Here is a 22060-nt window from a genome sequence, read left to right as displayed (position 1 = left end):
ATAAGATATAGAAAAACAACTTTCATGAAGGACACCAATCTAAATTATGCAATTAACCTAATCAAATCATTGAGCAAAGTGAAGTTTACTGTACTGAGATTTCCAGAATTTTCATTTGAGCAGTAATGTTTGGATGACTATAACTCTCTCTAGAAAACTCGGATTTAGGCGATTCTTGAACCGATGGAAACCTAAGGTATGGTAGAACATTTCATAAGAAGAAAGTTAGACCAAATTATGAACTTAACATGATCAAATTACTGACCAAATTTGGACCAAAAATCTGCACTCCAAAATCTCAAAGATGAATAGTGCACGTGAACAGTAAACTTATTTTGGCCATAACTTGAGCTACAAAACTCCAAATGGAGTGATTCAAAAAAGGAAATTCAACTAGACAAAATAAGGAACAACTTTCATGTTTACCATTTCCTCAAATTCCCACTGTAGAAATATCAAATGGAACAATAAAGATGAAGCACCAAATCTGAAAATTTTGTTCAATTAGCATTAAGCTTAGAAATGGTATTGGCAACCAATACCAACAAGTTTTAAATACAAAATGTGGTATGTTTGGGGTGTTAAAACCAATACACCTATTTTCTATCCAAAAGTCAACATTTTTGTTGACTAATGAGGTGAATAGTGACACCAAAACCGAAAAATTGGCAATTTTGCCAAAATGACCTAAGCTTTGAGAAAGTGACCAAAACCAACAAGTTTTAAATGAAAAATGTAGTATGTTTGAAGTGCCAAAGTCAATGTACATATTTTCTATGCAAAAGTCAACATTTTAGTTGACTAATGAAGTGAATAGTGACATGAAAACTTGAAATAAGATTGGAAATGGATTTGGTAATTGATTCCAATAAGTTTTAAATGCAAAATGTGGTACATCGGGAGTGTTAAAACCAATACACCTATTTTCTATGCAAAAGTCAACTTTTAGTTGACTAATGAAATGAATAGTAACATTCAAACTCGAAATTCAAAAATTGTGAAACTTAAAAGTGCAAAATGCCCTAATAGGCCTAATGTGATTGGTTTGGATAGTTTGGCATGCCAATAGGGTATTGTTTAGCAGTACTGCGAAAGGCTTTATGCCTGTATTCATGGCTTTATGCCCGTATTCATGGCTTTTATGCCCGTATTCATGGCTTTTATGCCCGATTATGTGTTATCATGACTTTTTAGCCCTACTGACTGCATACGTGGTAGACGCTCAAGGCCCCATGGTATGATCGCCCGAGGCACCGCGGTGTCCAGTGCCAACGACCGTTATCGATCCGATCCAAAGATAGGTTACTTGGGCATGGAAAAGTATAAGCGTAATTGAACTTATTTTTAAAGAAAATACGAAAATTAAATATCAGGAATGATTACGATAGAATACAAAGAAACTCAGATCATGAAGAAAATAATTAACAAAATACATGAAGAAGTTAATATCATAAAACGTAATTAGCCCTCGACTAAACATTAAGTTGGTAATTATTCAGTTCTTATGAACACAATGGTTAAGAAATTATGATTTTTATTGGCATATTATTTCTTTCTATTTTATTATTTGCACCACTAAGCTTTATGCTTAGCGCCGCTTTGCAACGCGTAGGTACTGAAGATACTGATCGAGAGCCAGTAGACCACAGATTGGGTAAGTCCATCCCGCAGCTCTGCATAGTGTTTGTGTCACCTCACCGTCTACAGTGCATTGGTAGGACACTAGGCTTCATTTTGGTATTTTGTAATTGATTTTTTTTTTTTATTTTCCTTTGTGTAAATGAAACTTATGTAATGTATTTTGATTTTCATGTAAATAATGAAAATTTGTGTTTGTGAATGGAAAGGTGAATATTGATCTGTGACTGGTACATGACTATCAAATGAGATGAATGATTGAGAAATGAATGGTTGAAAAATATTGAGATTTTGATAAATGGAGTTGAGATGATTGAATATGAATATAGGAAGTGTTTTCACAGGTTCCGAAGAACGGTTTTCTCCATTTTTAGCCGGTACTCTGCCGGATTTTCTATAAAATTCTCGGAACCTCAAATAAATTATAATTTCGATAAATGGCTTAAATAAATTGTATTTCACAAGTTATATTCAAAACTATGATAAAAATGAATTAAGATAAAATAGAGTGCTCCGGCACATCGAATGGCACAACTTGCTCGGCTACACTGTAGTCGGGTAAGGGGTGTCACATTTAGTGGTATCAGAGCGCGGTTTAGGCGTTTCTGGACCTAGATAGACTGCATATCATGCATTGCATTCATAAGAGTCGAGGTGACACTATTGCAGATCTGTATTTCCTGTTTATTTTAGGTTAAGGTATGGAATAAGAGAGTGAAGAGACAATGAGATAGCGAATGGAGATGAGAAAGAGACTGTATTTAAGATGAAAAAGGATGAGTACATAACTGTTTGAGGATAGGATTGAGACTAAGGAGAAAGTGAAGTAGGATAACACGGAAAGGTGAAGAACTAAAGAGGTAGTAGCTCCTTGGCTATTTACATTGGATAAATTTCGAGGACGAAATTTAAATTAGAGGGGAAGAATTGTAACACCCTCACTGTAACAATTCTGCATATTCTACTGTTCCTGTGACCGGTGACGGTCCGGACAGCTAGAACGTCCGGAAAAATATTTAAACTAAAGTCAGGAACCATAATTAACTCAAATATTAATAAGAAAAATTTAGGAAAAATTTTTGAAATAAAATACAATCAAGTTAAACGAGCCGGTGCCCAAGCGATGGGTAACCAGAGTGAAGTTGCGGTTCTCGCAACGAAGAGCCCTAGACCCGAGAAAAAATTCATAAAATAATTTTTGGGACTCCAGAGAAGGGTCATTGAGGTTCTTATGGCATTAGAATGCCAAGAAAATATTTAGAAAAATTTTTCAATTGGTACAGACAATTTTCACCCGTTAAGCCAAACGGAGGGCATTTTGGTCATTTCGCCTTCAGAGATGATTTTTGGCCGACTTGTCCAGTTAAGTAAATAATTAATATGACATAAAATATGAAGAAACATTGCCAAAAATTAAATTGAAAATAAGTAGAAAAGAAAAATGAAAAAAATGGGACTTTTGACATCACATGATGGCACTCACTTACTCCCAACCAATCACAAGTTAACAAGCGTTCTTAAATCACTTAAAACATACAAAATGGACTAAAAAATTCTGGTCATCTTCTTCTTCTTCTTCCTCAAAACGTGAAGCTCTCCTCCCTCACTCCTCCATTAACAAACTTTCTAAAGCTTCAAATTTCCATGCTTCCTCACCCTAAAACCCCTAAGTCCCTTCACTAAAAACTTGTCTCTACCTCTTGGGAAGTGTTTGGCAGCCTAGAAAAGGAAAGAAAGTGAAGATTAAAGTTGGAAAATTCTGCCCTACAAGAGGTTAGTGCCTAATTCCACTTATATCTCTATTATTCCATGTTAATGACTTAAAATAAGTATGAATTTGTGAACCAAATGAATAAAAGTTAAGTGTATGCAGCCCATAACTTTCAGCTGCCCTAAGGAAGGAACAAAGGTGGAGTGTTTTTTATGGTTTTAATGGACTTAGAATGAATTAGAGATTATGTTTAAGGTGTATATACACATAAATAATGAATGGAAGTGCTTAATTAGGTGTATGTGTGAATCATAAGGGAAAACTAGGGTTTTGAGAAGTGAAAATTTGACTTGGCTTAGGAAATTGTTAGAGAACATCTTAATGGTCAATTAGTGACCATTTTAGGTATGTTGACCATGAATTGGACTGAAAAATAGTATAGCCAAGTGAATGTGTAGGCTGCCTTGTTAGTGCAGCAGAGTGACTGAAAATTCAGTCCACTTGGACTGCCATAACTTGGGCTGTGTTAGTCCAATTGGTGTTTGGCCAATTGGACATGAAACTAGGCTTATAATGGCACATTTTTGCTGAAGAAACCATGCCCAAAAGACCAAAGCAAGAGGACCAAAACTTGGCCCCAATCCGGATACCCTACAAACAGCCCCTGTAGAAATGACCAAATGAATAGTAACTGTTCATTTGGCCATAACTCACTGTAGATATGGTCAATTGACCTGAAATTCTTACAGCAACAAGATAAGATATATACAAACAACTTTCATGAAGGACACCAATCTAAATTATGCCATTAACCTAATCAAATCATTGAGCAAAGTGAAGTTTACTGTCTTGAGATTTCGAATTTTCATTTGAGCAGTAATGTTTGGATGACTATAACTCTCTCTAGAAAACTCGGATTTAGGCGATTCTTGAACCGATGGAAACCTAAGGTATGGTAGAACATTTCATAAGAAGAAAGTTAGACCAAATTATGAACTTAACATGATCAAATTACTGACCAAATTTGGACGAAAAATCTGCCAGACCCAAAATCTCAGCATGAACAGTGCACGTGAACAGTAAACTTATTTTGGCCATAACTTGAGCTACAAAACTCCAAATGGAGTGATTCAAAAAAGGAAATTCAACTAGACAAAATAAGGAACAACTTTCATGTTTACCATTTCCTCAAATTCCCACTGTAGAAATATCAAATGGAACAATAAAGATGAAGCACCAAATCTGAAAATTTTGTTCAATTAGCATTAAGCTTAGAAATGGTATTGGCAACCAATACCAACAAGTTTTAAATACAAAATGTGGTATGTTTGGGGTGTTAAAACTAATACACCTATTTTCTATCCAAAAGTCAATATTTTTGTTGACTAATGAGGTGAATAGTGACACCAAAACCGAAAAATTGGCAATTTTGCCAAAATGACCTAAGCTTTGAGAAAGTGACTAAAACTAACAAGTTTTAAATGAAAAATGTAGTATGTTTGAAGTGCTAAAGTCAATGTACATATTTTCTATGCAAAAGTCAACATTTTAGTTGACTAATGAAGTGAATAGTGACATGAAAACTTGAAATAAGCTTGGAAATGGATTTGGTAATTGATTCCAACAAGTTTTAAATGCAAAATGTGGTACATCGGGAGTGTTAAAACCAATACACCTATTTTCTATGCAAAAGTCAACTTTTAGTTGACTAATGAAATGAATAGTAACATTCAAACTCGAAATTCAAAAATTGTGAAACTTAAAAGTGCAAAATGCCCTAGTAGGCCTAATGTGATTGGTTTGGATAGTTTGGCATGCCAATAGGGTATTGTTTAGCAGTACTGCGAAAGGCTTTATGCCTGTATTCATGGCTTTATGCCCGTATTCATGGCTTTTATGCCCGTATTCATGGCTTTTATGCCCGATTATGTGATATCATGGCTTTTTAGCCATACTGACTGCATACGTGGTAGACGTTCTGCGTCCCATGGTATGACGGCCCGAGGCACCGCGGTGTCCAGTGCCAACGACCCGTTATCCAGTCCAGTCATCCAGTATAGGTTACTTGGGCATGGAAAAGTATAACTGTAATTGAACTGATTGTTAAAGAAAATACGAAAATTAAATATCAGGAATGATTACGATAGAATACAAAGAAACTCAGATCATGAAGAAAATAATTAACAAAATACATGAAGAAGTTAATATCATAAAACGTAATTAGCCCTCGACTAAACATTAAGTTGGTAATTATTCAGTTCTTATGAACACAATGGTTAAGAAATTATGATTTTTATTGGCATATTATTTCTTTCTATTTTATTATTTGCACCACTAAGCTTTATGCTTAGCGCGTCGCTTTTGCAACGCGTAGGTACTGAAGATACTGATCGAGAGCCAGTAGACCACAGATTGGGTAAGTCCATCCCGCAGCTCTGCATAGTGTTTGTGTCACCTCACCGTCTACAGTGCATTGGTAGGACACTAGGCTTCATTTTGGTATTTTGTAATTGATTTTTTTTTTTATTTTCCTTTGTGTAAATGAAACTTATGTAATGTATTTTGATTTTCATGTAAATAATGAAAATTTGTGTTTGTGAATGGAAAGGTGAATATTGATCTGTGACTGGTACATGACTATCAAATGAGATGAATGATTGAGAAATGAATGGTTGAAAATTATTAAGATTTTGATAAATGGAGTTGAGATGATTGAATATGAATATAGGAAGTGTTTTCACAGGTTCCGAAGAACGGTTTTCTCCATTTTTAGCCGGTACTCTGCCGGATTTTCTATAAAATTCTCGGAACCTCAAATAAATTATAATTTCGATAAATGGCTTAAATAAATTGTATTTCACAAGTTATATTCAAAACTATGATAAAAATGAATTAAGATAAAATAGAGTGCTCCGGCACATCGAATGGCACAACTTGCTCGGCTACACTGTAGTCGGGTAAGGGGTGTCACACCTTAGCCACTAAATGAGCTTTTTATCTTTCAATAATTCCATTAAATTTTCACTAAATTTTGAGAACCCACTTGTTCCTAATAGCCTTACATCCCATTGGTAAATCTACCAGTTCCCAAACTTGGTTTTATTTCATTGACTCCATCTCTTCTTCCATCACTTTAATACACTTTTCCTTAGCCTATCATGTAAGAGCTTCATTTATATTTCTAGGCTCTTCATCATTTAGATTAAGCATAAATGCTTCCCCTTCAATCTCAAAATGATGACAAGGAATGCTCTTTCTACTCGATCGGCGAAGCTGAGATTGATACATTGAATCATCAATGTTTATGGTACATCCACTCAGATCAAGAATCGTTGGTGGAGTCACTTCAGGATTTAATTGAGAGTCATTTGAAACTACTTCATTATTGCTCATATTACTCCCACTTGGAAGTGATTCATGTTGTAACACCCCTATTTGCATAGCCTGAACAATTTCACTGTTCCGGTGATCGGAGTCGGTCCGGACAAGTAAAGGGATTAGGACCACACTTAAGACAACTAGATAAACCATAAACACAAATAATTAGTAATATCCAATTAGTTAAGTATAAACAAGAAAAACAGAACATAAGAAGTTAAACGAGCCGAGAGTCACAGCGATGGGTGACCTTATTGGGAAGGACTGCGAAGTCGTTTCAAACTCAAATTTCGAACCGTAAAATGTGACGCTGCGATCCTTAGGACCCTTATGAACATAGTGGAAAAGAGAAAATCACGAAAAAGAACTGTTAAGTCAATCAAATAATTAGGTTAGGAAGCCAGAAAAAATATTGAATTATTTGCAAACCAGGTAGAACCGGCGAAGGGCAATTTGGTCAATTGACCCCGAGAGCTGACTCCTGACCTAACTGTCAAATAAAATCAAAGAAAAGAAAATTTTGGAATCGAGAAATAAATTAAAGAACTAATAGAAAAATAAATAGAAAAATTTTAAAAAAAAGGAAAATGGAAAAGTCAAAAGGTGATGACATCATGCATGACCTCATGCATGATGCCATAAAAACAATACTTAATATATTTATTTAATTGGGATTTTTGGGTCTTTCATAAGGATAAAAACAAAAGAAAAGAAAAAAAAAAAGTAAAAAGCCTCATCTTCCTCACCATTTACGTTTCTCTCTCCCTCACCATTGTAAACCTCCATTAAAGCTTGCTTCAAGCTTTGAAACCACCATTAAACCCCAAATCCTCCCATACTTGTTTCACAAAAACTTGATTTAATCACTTGAGAGGAAGATTGGTCATCAAAGAATTGAAGAAAATTGAGAGGAAGTAAAAGTTTAAAGACACCTAACAAGGTAAGTAATGCAAACTTCAAGTTTTTAGTTTAATTAGTGTATGTATAGCATTAAGAGCACAGAAATAAACTTAAAATAAAAAAAATATATGTGTGAGGGACTAAACTAAAATTCATCCAGCAGGGAGGGGAGAGTGATTTGCATGAGTTTGATTTAGTTAAACATGTTAAGATGCTTGAATGAGTTGAAGGATGGTGTTTATATGCTTTGAATTAGTTAATTGCAACGGACTAGTGTGGTTAGGGTTTAAGACCTAGGGTTTTAAGGCAAAAAATTTGGAGAAATTTGTAAATGGTGTCTTTGACCTAATGTGAAGTGAAAAATGGTCATTTGTGACCAAATGAGGTGTGTTAGAAGTGTTGGAATTAAAAGCCAATTCGGATTGGATAAGGTCATGTGCTGGCAGCATGACCAAAATCTCCTTTGAGGGACCAAAAATGAAATTTTATAAGTCCAATGGATATGGGACCAATTGGGGATGAAAATAGACACTAAATGACACAATTTTCATTTAGGAATCATGCCAAAAAAGTGACCAAAACCTAGTGAACAAAGTGACCAAAGTTGAAAAATTGCAGGCTGCCTCTGCACAAACTGACCAAATGAACAGTATTTGTTCATTTGGTCATAACTCGAGCTAGGCAGGTCAAAATGACCTGAAATTTTACCAGTGGTTAGATGAAATATAGATCTAAAACTTTCATGAAGAACACAAACCTAAATTATGCCATTAACCAAATCAAATTACTGAGCAAAGTTGAGTCACTAAATCAGCAGACTGCAGATTTGCCATTTGAACAGTAAAGTTTCAATGGCTATAACTCTCTCTAGAAAACTCCGATTTAGGTGATTCTTGAACCGATGGAAACCTAAGACATATTAGAAAATTTCATATGAAGAAAATCAGACCAAATTATGGACTTAACTTGATCATATTGCTGAACAAATTTGGAGCAACAAATCTGCAGAACCAAATTCTGCAGCATGAACAGTAAACGTAATTTGCTTATAACTTGAGCTAAAAAACTCCAATTGGGGTGATTCAAAAAGGAGAATAAACTTAAGATAATAGGGAACATTTTCTATGAAGAAATCTTTGCCAAATTCCAACCGTAAACTAACCAATGAAACAGTACAATTAGGGACACCAAAACTGAAAATTTGGTCATTTTGCCTAAAAGACCTAAGTTTTGAGAAAATGACCAAAACTAACAAGTTTAGTGACCAAAATGTGGTATGTGGGTGAAGTTGGAGTTCCCATACCTATTAAGCCTTAGAAAGTCAACAATTTGACTTGAATAGTATAGTGAATAGTAACCCGAAACACAAAATTTCGAGAATGTCGAGTTTAGCACGTTAAAGCTAGGTAAAAATAAGGCTAAATTTATTTTTGGATTTATATTAAATTATGGTACTGAAACATTGTAAAATTGTGTGTTTTAGTTGAAAGGAATACCAGGAAGGAACCCGAGGAACCGAGTCAAGGCCAAGAGGCAACTCGCTTGAGGTTTGTGCACAACGTATACTTTTTATAATTATCTTCTGCATACTGTTTTGAATAATGTGAAATATTGAATTATGGCATTCTTATGATGTTTGATTTAAATTGTTGAAAGTTATTGTGTATATTTGAAATGACAATGTTTAGCAAATTATTAAGATAAGTTTTGAAACCACAGTATCATGACCATATATTTGAACACCTCACTAGCACGACTAGTGGGGGTATTTAGCTTCGAATTTTGATTCCTTCTCTGGAGAAGTGTTGAGGTGTGCCAGTAGAAGAGGATGTGAATGGATATCCATATATTTGAGCTAGCTAGCCTTGTGATGTGATTTCTCTTTAGCCTCTGGCTATTGAGATTCTATTTGTTTCGAATGGCATGATCTAACTTTTGATACTTCAAAATGAAATTGGTTTGCATTAAAATTTCATAATTCATGTTTTGTGTTTAATGCTCATGTTTAGTCAAATTTTTGAATAAATTTGATTTATATTCTGCATAAAGATTATTTTAGTATGTTGTGCACCACTGAGTCCTAGTACTCAGCGATAGCTTTTATTGCTGTCGCAAGATTTAGATACTAGAGGAGCAGCAGACTGAGCTGCTAAAGATTGAGGATCATTCAGCTTGAAGTCTTCGGGTATAATTTATACCCTAACTGTAAATATTTCTTTTGATGTATATTTTGCACATAAATGTATAGACATGTAAAAATGGGTCTTGAGCAGTTTGTATAAAATTTGTATAAAGTTGTAATATATATTGTAGTTTGAAATTCTCTTAATGTAAATTTTATAATGATGTATCTAAATTGTTTTGTCTCTAATGAAATATGAATGGAACTATTTTATTTAATCTGAATGAAATGGATTGCTAGTATTTTGATGATCATTGGATAGTGGATTTGAAATTTGAAAGTTGATAAATGTGTTGAGAAATTGATTGAGATTGAGTATGAAATTGAAGCAGTTGTTGAGAAAAATTTTTAGAAGTGTTTTTTTACAGGTAATTGAAGAATTGTTTTCTCAAAATACAGAGGGAACTCTGTCAAAATTTTTATAAAATTTGCGGAAAAAAAAATGGACCAAAAATATTAACTAGATTTACTTTTAATCATATGTTTTAAATACCTATTAGAAAATGCTCACCAGTTGTCAAAAGTAAGAAAATTGTTTAAAATCCCTTGTAGGGTACTTAATGAGTTATCGGTAGGTGAAGTTCAGTAGTTCATTAGGTATTCTACGGGATCATGTTATGCCTTACAGAGGGGTAAGGTGTGACATGTTTTAGTGGTATGAGAGCAAATTTTTGAAGTATGTTTTAAATTGTGAATTTGTGTCTTTCTTTGTTAAGTACAACTGCTCAATGTCCATAATTGTTACATACAGTGCATTACATCATGAATATGAACTAACGGGGGGAAATCTCCTTGTGTTACTTGTTCAGGAGATACCCTAACTTCAGCCTGAAATGGAAGAAGGGGATCACTCAGTTGAGCAGTCTGTTGAAGCTTAGGCACAAGAGGAAGCCCCAGCTCTACAGAATGTTAGTGGGTCAGCAGCACCAGCTCCACAAATGCCACAGTTCCCTGCACAGTTTGCACAGCAGATGGCGGCAATGTTTCAACAAATGGCTGGGGGTATGCCTGTTCAAGCTCCACCCCAACCACCTATGGCACAACCACTGCCTCTAGCCAGATAGTTTGATAAGTTATTGAAGTATGGGGCTGCAGAATTTAAGGGTACAGTGGACCCTTTGGAGGCAGAGCAATGGCTTGAAAGAATGGACAGAGTATTTAAGAAGTTGCACTGCCAAGATGAACTGAAGTTTGAGTATTCTATGTTGCTACTGCAAGGGGATGCGTATGATTAGTGGAAGACCATCCCCACGGCTTATTTGAACCACGATCTTGACACAGGATGACTTCATCAGAGAGTTAAGACAGAAATACATCCCAGATGCATATGTTGATCAGAAGTTACAAGAGTTTCTGAGTTTAAAACAAGGCAACAGATCAGTGGCAGAGTATGAGAGGGAGTTCTCCCGCTTAAGTCATTATGCTGGGAGTCTCCTTACTACCAGCAAAGCAAGGTGCAAGAGATTTGAGGCGGGTTTGAAGCCCAGCATAAGGATGCAAGTTGTGGGATTCCGACAATGCAACTTCTCAGAGCTCATGTCTCAAGCACTTGAATTGGAAAGAATAGAATCAGAAGCAACACCAGTGAAAGAAAAATCAGAAAAAGCTGAGAAATCAGAAAAAGACAAGGGGGAAAAATCAGTTGAACAGAGTTCTGGTGCTACCTTTGGAAAGAAAAAGAAGTTTAGTAGACCCAGCAGGGGTCGAGGCGGAAGATTTGGTAGAGGCAAATTTTTTGGACAGAGACCCCTTAGGTCTGGTCAGCAGTCGAGCAGGGGTTCACATTCTACCCGCCCTTGTGAGACTTGTGGCAAGATTCATGGGGGGGAGTGTTATTGGGCCACTGGAGCCTGCTTTAACCGTGGAGGCAAGGGTCATTTAGCAAGAAACTGCACTAGTGCTCCGTCTTCGAGATATGGTCCAGCTCCTACTACTGCCGAGGGATCTATTCAGAGTCCTACTCTCAGAGGCTCACAGTCAGTTGGCAGAGGAAGAGGTAGAGGTAGAGGCACTGCTTCTAGCAGTCAGGGCACAGTTGGTTAATCGGCACAAGGGAGTGCTTCAGTCAGAGTTTATTCAATGAGACAGCGAGAAGAGGCTGAGACTTCTGATGTTATAGCCGGTACATTCTCTATCTCTGAGCAAGAAGTATTTGTATTATTTAATCCGGGTTCAACCCATTCATATGTTAGTGCTAGCATAGTCAGTTCACTTGCTGTTCCATGTGTGCAAATGGGTTTTGAAGTGCTAGTAACTAATCTGTTAGGACAAGAGGTTCGGGTCAACAGAATTTATAGAGACTGTCCTTTGGTGATCCAAGGACATGTTTTCCTGTCAAACTTGATTGAAATACCCTTCAGAGAGTATGATATCATCTTGGGCATGGATTGGTTAGCCAGGCATCACGCCATGATTGACTGTAGACTTAAGACAGTCACTTTTGGTCTCCCTCTGTACGGTGATGTGGTAATACATGGGGAGAGACAGTTACTGCCATCAAACATCATTTCGGCTACACTAGCTAGAAGGATGATCAGAAAGGGGTGTGAAGCATACTTGGCATATGTGATAGACACCCAAGTGGGGAGCCCAGCACTGAGGGACATCCCTACAGTATGTGACTTTCCGGATGTGTTTCCTGATGAATTACCAGGATTACCTCTAGAAAGAGAGGTGCAGTCTGAGATTGATGTTATGCCTGGTGTGGAACCAATCTCCATAACACCATATAGAATAGTACTTGCATAATTGAAAGAGTTAAAAGTGCAGTTGCAAGAGTTGCTTGACAAGGGCTTTATCCGCCCCAGTGTGTCACCTTGGGGAGCGCCAGTGTTGTTTGTAAAGAAGAAGGATGGCACTCTCCGCTTATGTATTGATTATCGGCAGTTGAATAAGGTGACAATAAAGAATAGATATCCATTGCCCCCTATTGATGACTTATTTAATCAGTTAAGGGGTGCAGCTGTGTTCTCCAAAATTGACCTGAGATCATATTATTATCAGCTAAAAGTACAAGAGCAGAGTATTCTTAAAACTGCCTTTAGAACCCGCTATGGCCATTATGAGTTTTTGGTTATGCCATTCGGGTTAACTAATGCTCCGACTGCTTTTATGGATCTGATGAACACTATCTTCAGACCATACCTCAACCAGTTTGTTGTGGTATTCATAGATGATATATAGGTCTATTTGAGGAGTGCAGAAGAGCATGATAGACATCTGCAGATTGTACTGCAAACTTTGAGAAAGAAACAGCTATATGCCAAATTGTCGAAATGTGAATTTTGGTTGAAGGAAATATCTTTCTTGGGGCATGTAGTATCAGAAAAGGGCATCAAGGTAGATCCAAGTAAGATTGAAGCTGTCCTTAATTGGAGGCCACCTAGAAATGTCACAGAAATTTGTAGTTTTCTGGGTTTTGCTAGATACTACAGTCGATTTGTGAAGGGATTCTCCATGTTGACCTCTCCATTGACCAAGCTGCTTAGGAAAGATGTGAAATTTCAGTGGACGAATAAATGCCAACAGAGTTTTGATGAATTGAAAAGATGTTTGACTGAAGCTCCAGTCCTGACTTTACCTACACCACGTAAAGAATATACAGTTTACAGCGATGCTTCTCACAATGGGCTAAGTTGTGTGTTGATGAAAGATCGGAATATCATTGCCTGTGCATCACGCCAGCTGAAACCGCATGAGAGGAATTATCCGACACATGATTTGGAGCTTGCAGCCATTATGTTTGCTCTTAAGATCTGGAGACACTATTTGTATGGGGAAAAGTGTTACATCTATACAGATCATAAGAGTTTGAAGTATTTGGGCACCCAAAAAGAGTTGAATTTGAGACAGAGGAGATGGTTAGAGTTGATAAAAGACTATGATTGTCTGATAGACTATCAGCCAGGGAAAGCTAATGTTGTGGCTGACACCTTAAATCGCAAGACTATGACAAGTCTACGAGTTACTCCTTTGTCTTTGGTACATGAGTTAAGATCATTGCATGCTAGCTTAGAGATTAATGATGAGGGGCAGACAGCAGTTGCATGGCATGTACAGCCAGTGTTGATTGATCATATCAGAATGGCTGCCCAGAATGATGAAAGGTATCAGAAGCTGTTAGAAGAAGTTAGGCAGGGCAAGAAACTAGAATTCTCAATCAGAGATGATGGTTTACTGCTACACTAGGGCAGAATATGTGTTCCTAATGATGTTGATTTGAGGCAGATCATTTTGAAGGAAGCACATGAGTCTCCTTTTTTCATGCACCCTGGTGGCACAAAAATGTATAGAGGGCTAAAGGAGCATTACTGGTGGATGGGTATGAAAAGAGATGTGGCAGAGTTTGTTTCCAAATTCCTAACTTGTCAGCAAGTGAAGGCAGAGCATCAAGTACCCACTGGGTTATTACATCCACTACCAGTACCAGAATGGAAATGGGAAAGAATAAAGATGGATTTTGTGATGGGACTTCCGAGGACACAAAAGAGTCATGATGCAGTATGGGTCATTATTGATAGACTAACCAAGTTTGCTCATTTTTTGCCAGTCTGGATGGATTACAGTTTAGAAAGATTGGCCAAGTTGTACATTGATGAGATTGTGAGACTACATGGAGTGCCAGTATCCATTGTATCAGACAGAGATCCTAGGTTCACTTCTAGATTCTTGGGTAGTCTTCAGAGAGCCCTAGGAACTAGATTGAACTTCAGTACTGTATTCCACCCACAGACAGATGGCCAGTCTGAGAGGGTAATTCAGATCTTGGAGGACATGCTACGTGCTTGTGTGATTGAATTTGAGGGCAATTGGGATACACACTTGCCTTTGATTGAGTTTGCTTATAACAACAGCTACCAATCAAGCATTGAGATGCCTCCATATGAAGCTTTGTATGGCAGAAAATGTAGAACCCCATTGTGTTGGGATGACGTGGGTGAAAGAAAGATGATTAGACCCGAAATTGTTCAGCAAACTGAAGAGAAAATCAGGGTGAACCTAGATCGACGTAAGACTGCATCAGACCGTCAGAAGTCCTACATTGATTTGAAAAGAAGGGATATTGAGTATGCAGTGGGTGAGAAAGTTTTCCTCAAAGTTTCTCCTTGGAAGAGAATTATGAGATTCGACAGAAAGGGAAAACTGAGTCCTCGTTTCATTAGGCCATATGAGGTTCTGAAAAGAGTGGGTCCTTTAGCATATCATTTGGCACTACCTCCAGAGTTGGAGAAGATACATAATGTCTTCCATGTGTCTATGTTGTGGAGGTATCGATCAAACCCAGCTCATGTACTACCAGTAGAGGAAATTGAAGTGAATCCAGACCTCACATATGAAGAAGAACCCATAGAGATTCTAGCTTATGAGGTGAAGCAGCTACGGAACAAGCAGATACCGTTGGTAAAAGTGCTATGGAACCATCATTCGGGCCAAGAAGCTACTTGGGAACGAGAGGAGGACATGAGGAGACAGCACCCACAACTGTTCAGAAATTGATACCAGGTAAAATTTCGAGACGAAATTTATTTAAGGGAGGGAGAATTGTAACACCCCTATTTGCATAGCCTGAACTATTTCACTGTTCCGGTGATCGGAGTCAGTCCGAACACGTAAGGGGATTAGGACCACACTTAAGACAACTAGATAAACCATAAACACAAATAATTAGTAATGTCCAATTAGTTAAGTATAAACAAGAAAAACAGAACATAAGAAGTTAAACGAGCCGAGAGTCACAGCGATGGGTGACCTTATCGGGAAGGACTGCGAAGTCATTTTAAACTCAAATTTTGAACCGTAAAATGTGACGCTGCGGTCCTTAGGACCCTTATGAACATAGTGGAAAAGAGAAAATCACGAAAAAGAACTGTTAAGTCAATCAAATAATTAGGTTAGGGAGCCGGAAGAAATATTGAATTATTTACAAACCAAGTTGAACCGGCGAAGGGCAATTTGGTCAATTGACCCCGAGAGCTGACTCCTGACCTAACTGTGAAATAAAATCGAAGAAAAGAAAATTTTGGAATCAAGAAATAAATTAAAGAACTAATAAAAAAATAAATAGAAAAAAAAGGAAAATGGAAAAGTCAAAAGGTGATGACATCATGCATGACCTCATGCAGGATGCCATAAAAATAATACTTAATATATTTATTTAATTGGGATTTTTGGGTCTTTCACAAGGATAAAAACAAAAGAAAAGAAAAGAAAAAAAAAAGTAAAAAGCCTCATCTTCCTCACCATTTAAGTTTCTCTCTCCCTCACCATTGTAAACCTCCATTAAAGCTTGCTTCAAGCTTTGAAACCACCATTAAACCCCAAATCCTCCCATACTTGCTTCACAAAAACTTGATTTAATCACTTGAGAGGAATATTGGTCAGCAAAGAATTTAAGAAAATTGAGAGGAAGTGAAAGTTCAAAGACACCTAACAAGGTAAGTAATGCAAACTTCAAGTTTTTAGTTTAATTAGTGTATGTATAGCATCAAGAGCATAGAAATAAACTTAAAATAAAAAAAATATGTGTGAGGGACTAAACTGAAATTCGTCCAGCAGGGAGGGGAGAGTGATTTGCCTGAGTTTGATTGAGTTAAACATGTTAAGATGCTTGAATGAGTTGAAAGATGGTGTTTATATGCTTTGAATTAGTTAATTGCAATGGATTAGAGTGGTTAGGGTTTGAGACCTAGGGTTTTGAGACAAAAAATTTGGAGAAATTTGTAAATGGTGTCTTTGACCTAATGTGAAGTGAAAACTGGTCATTTGTGACCAAATGAGGTGTGTTAGAAGTGTTGGAATTAAAAGCCAATTCGGATTGGATAAGGTCATGTGCTGGCAACATGACCAAAATCTCCTTTGAGGGACCAAAAATGAAATTTTATAAGTCCAATGGATATGGGACCAATTGGGGATGAAAATAGGCACTAAATGACACAATTTTCATTTAGGAAGCATGCCCAAAAAGTAACTAAAACCTAGTGAACAAAGTGACCAAAGTTGAAAAATTACAGGCTGCCTCTGCACAAACTGACCAAATGAACAGTATTTGTTCATTTGGTCATAACTCGAGCTAGGCAGGTCAAAATGACCTGAAATTTTACCAGTGGTTAGATGAAATATAGATCTAAAACTTTTATGAAGAACACAAACCCAAATTATGCCATTAACCAAATCAAATTACTGATCAAAATTGGGTCACTGAATCTGCAGACTGCAGATTTGCCATTTGAACAGTAAAGTTTCAATGGCTATAACTCTCTCTAGAAAACTCCGATTTAGGTGATTCTTGAACCGATGGAAACCTAAGACATATTAGAAAATTTCATATGAAGAAAATCAGACCAAATTATGGACTTAACTTGATCATATTGCTGAACAAATTTGGAGAAACAAATCTACAGAACCAAATTCTGCAGCATGAACAGTAAACGTAATTTGCTTATAACTTGAGCTACAAAACTCTAATTTGGGTGATTCAAAAAGAAGAATAAACTTAAGACAATAGGAAACATTTTCTATGAAGAAAGTTTTGCCAAATTCCAACAGTAAACTAACCAATGAAACAGTATAATTAAAGACACCAAAACTGAAAATTTGGCCATTTTGCCTAAAAGACCTAAGTTTTGAGAAAATGACCAAAATCAACAAGTTTAGTGACCAAAATGTGGTATGTGGATGAAGTTGGAGTTCCCATACCTATTAAGCCTTAGAAAGTCAACAATTTGACTTGAATAGTATAGTGAATAGTAACCCAAAACACAAAATTTCGAGAACGTCGAGTTTAGCACATTAAAGCTAGGTAAAAATAAGGCTAAATTTATTTTTAGATTTATGTTAAATTATGGTACTGAAACATTATAAAATTGTGTATTTTAGTTGAAAAGAATACTGGGAAGGAACCCGAGGAACCGAGTCAAGGCCAAGAGGCGACTCGCTTGAGGTTTGTGCACAATGTATACTTTTTATAATTATCTTCTGCATACTGTTTTGAATAATGTGAAATATTGAATTATGGCATTCTTATGATGTTTGATTTAAATTGTTGAAAGTTATTGTGTATATTTGAAATGACAATGTTTAGCAAATTATTAAGATAAGTTTTGAAACCACTGTATCATGACCATATATTTGAACACCTCACTAGCACGACTAGTGGGGGTAATTAGTTTCGAATTTTGATTCCTTCTCTGGAGAAGTGTTGAGGTGTGCCAGTAGAAGAGGATGTGAATGGATATCCATATATTTGAGCTAGCTAGCCTTGTGATGTGATTTCTCTTTAGCCTCTGGCTATTGAGATTCTATTTGTTTCGAATGGCATGATCTAACTGTGGGTTTTATGAAATGTGTTTTGATACTTCAAAATGAACTTGGTTTGCATTAAAATTTCATAATTCATGTTTTGTGTTTAATGCTCATGTTTAGTCAAATTTTTGAATAAATTTGATTTATATTCTACATAAAGATTATTTTAGTATGTTGTGCACCACTGAGTCCTAGTACTCAGCGATAGCTTTTATTGCTGTCGCAGATTTAGAGACTAGAGGAGCAGCAGACTGAGCTGCTAAAGATTGAGGATCATTCAGCTTGAAGTCTTCGGGTATAATTTATACCCTAACTGTAAATATTTCTTTTGATGTATATATTGCACATAAATGTATGGACATGTAAAAATGGGTCTTGAGCAGTTTGTATAAAATTTGTATAAAGTTGTAATATATATTGTAGTTTGAAATTTTCTTAATGTAAATTTTATAATGATGTATCTAAATTATTTTGTCTCTAATGAAATATTAATGGAACTATTTTATTTAATTTGAATGAAATAGATTGCTAGTATTTTGATGATCATTGGATAGTGGATTTGAAATTTGGAAGTTGATAAATGTGTTGAGAAATTGATTAAGATTGAGTATGAAATTGAAGCAGTTGTTGAGAAAAATTTTTAGAAGTGTTTTTTACAGGTAATTGAAGAACTGTTTTCTCAAAATACAGAGGGAACTCTGTCAAAATTTTTATAAAATTTGCGGAAAAAAATAAAATGGACCAAAAATATTAACTAGATTTACTTTTAATCATATGTTTTAAATACCTATTAGAAAATGCTCACCACTTGTCAAAAGTAAGAAAATTGTTTAAAATCCCTTGTAGGGTACTTAATGAGTTATCGGTAGGTGAAGTTCGGTAGTTCATTAGGTATTCTACGGGATCATGTTATGCCTTACAGAGGGGTAAGGTGTGACACATGTTGACTTGGTATCACTAAAATATCTTAATCTAGAGTCTCATGTAGAGAAAAGTCTTATTTTATCTCCCTTTGCTTAGGAAATTCATTCTCTAAGAATGTAACATTTCGTGATTCAAACTCAGTTACATGTCCATTGTCTTTCTCTCCAATGAACACACATCCCTTGGATTGTTATGAATATCCTATAAAGATACATTTCCTTCCCTTTGGACCAAGTTTTCCAAACTTATGGGAAGGATCATGAACATAAGCAGGACAACCCTAGGGTTTTAAGAAACTTAAGTCTATGGAGTGGAAGTAACTAATTTAGAAGGCACAAGATTAAGTATAAATGCATCAGTCAAAAGTGTATCACCCCAATATGTGATAGGCAAATTTGCTTATGCCATCATTAACCTAAACATTTCAAGAAAAATTCTATTACATCTCTTCACTACACCATTTTGTTACAGAGTGCCAGGAATAGTCAATTTTCTTTCTTTTCCTTTTTCATCACATAATTCTTTGAATTGATCATATAGATATTCTCTTCCTCGATTGGTTTTTAAAGCCTTAACTTTTCTATCTAATTGATTTTTAATTAGATTTAAGTATTTTATGAAGCAACTCAAAGCTTTAAATTTATGAGAAATGAAATAGACATAGCCAAAACAAGTATAATCATATATAAATGTAATGAAGTAATGCGCCCCATGCGTGGCCCTCACATTCATTAGACCACAAATATCATAGTGAATTAATTGTAATGGTTATTCAGCTCTAAGTACTTTCCCAAAAGGTTTTCTTACTATTTTTCCTGCTAAGCAATGTTTACAAGTGGATAATTCCACCTTTCTAACATCACCTAGTAAGCCTTCTTTAGCTAACCTTTGCATTCTTTATTGGCCAATTTGACCAAGTCTAGTATGCCAGGTAGTCACATCATCCATATTATTAACAAAAGATGTATGTAAGGAAAAACACATATTATAATTTATGTCATGAATTATATCTAAGACAATAAAACCATTCAAGAAAAAACTAGAACCATAAAAACTTGTTCCCAAAGACAAGTTAATACCATTTTCATGAAAGTTTAAACTAAAACGAAGTTTAAGCAAAACTAATACTGATATTAAATTTCGACGTATTTATGGAGCATATAACACATCATATAAGAAAAGAGTTTGACCACCATGCATGACCAACTTGCAAGTGCCAATCCCTTTTACCTCTACTTTAGAGTTATTTCCTACATAAATCCACTTTGCTCCATTTGGAAGACACCAGAATTCCATGAAGGCATCCCTGTCCTTCGCTATATGGTCTATTGTACCTAAGTCTACAATCCACAAAGGATTAGGTTCAATTAGGAAAATATAAGTGGAAACATTTATAACATTTATAATAGTAAAAAAGCCATTTACCTTTGTAGGCTCAGTGCAATCTCTTGCAAAATAGCCTTTGTTTCCACAGTTATAGCATTTCACCTTAGCAACATTTTTCTTTTTCTTCTTAAAGGGACCTTTTTCCTTTTTTAGCATGATTATACTTAGGCTTCTTATTGGCAGATCCTTTACCTTTCCCTTATTGGGGCCCACCTGGATGCTTTTGCTTTTGTCCCTTAGAACCTTATGAGCTAGAACTCACCATGTACACGTTAGTACCTAACTTTTCAGAACTAATGTGTTCCTCTTCTAACTTAAGGTGGCGAATAACATCCTCTAGATTTTTAATGTTAACATTAAGAGTTAAATGCATCTTTAAGGGTTCCTAACAATTAGGTAAAGAATGTATCACAGCTTGGACTTGTTATTCATCAGTGAGAGTATGACCAGCATCTTTAAGCTCCTTCAACATGTTTGACATCACCCTCATATGTTTTTTCATATTATGTTCAGGGCATTTCTTGTATGTGTCAAACTTGATTGTGAGAGCCCTTAGTTTGGCAACTGACGTGCCTCAAAATTTTTCTTTTAATGCAAACCACTTGTTCTTTGCTAGGTCATACTTCCTAAATTCTCACATGATATCATCATCAATGCTCCTCAATAACATAATTCGAGCTACGGAATTTTTTTTCTTTAAAGCATTATATGCCTCACAATCCTTCATATGTTAAGCCATATCTCCAACTTTAGGAACATTCATGCTTAGGTTAAAAGTCTCAAGAACCTCTTATTCTTCTAGCACATACTGGGATTTCATACTCAAAATCTTATAATTATCACCATTTAGTTTCTCGCCTTTATTAAGTTCAACAACAATATTCTTAGCAGCTGAAGCCATTTCTGAACACTAAGTTCTGTATAGAGATAACTTTTACACATTAATTGAATCCTTGAAATAAATATTTCTAACCTTATCAATAATTAATTATGTATATAAATATCTCATATTAGGCCTATATATATATATATATATATATATATATATATATATATATATATATATATATATATATATATATATATATATATATATATATATGTATGTATGTATGTATGTATGTATGTATATGTATATTTATTTTTAAATATCTATAAAATAATATCTAGCATATTCAATACTAAAAGCATTACATCAAACTTGTAGGGACAAGCTTATTCAAAAAGATGATAATTGTAGTAAACTCTAACAGTCATCGAATCTCTTAATGCTTTTATTGGATTAGGTTTAGGCTTATAGTCCACTTTTGGTAGTAATTTCCCCATTAGGTTTTTCTTCTTGCTGTCACGAATTCATAGTCCTAGGGAAGAACTAGCAGTCTTCACAGCTACCCAATTAGCATACTCCTTAATAAATTCCAGCACAAGGAATTTGTAACGACCATTATTGCCCTCATTCAGTTTGCACCACAGTGCATCAAGAATTCCCTTCTAATTTGGAGTAATTAGGGTTCCTCTGAAAGCTATGTATTTCTCATATTCTAGTAAAAGGCCACCTTTCCATATAATACTCAGAATTAATCCATTAATTTTGATAATATGATTCACCAACTGAATCATTTCATCATCGTAACTAATAG

Source organism: Hevea brasiliensis, chromosome 3 (assembly GCF_030052815.1).
Source record: "Hevea brasiliensis isolate MT/VB/25A 57/8 chromosome 3, ASM3005281v1, whole genome shotgun sequence".
Lineage (NCBI taxonomy): Eukaryota > Viridiplantae > Streptophyta > Magnoliopsida > Malpighiales > Euphorbiaceae > Hevea > Hevea brasiliensis.
The sequence above is the reverse complement of the archived record's forward strand: the minus strand, read 5'-3'. Positions refer to the sequence as shown.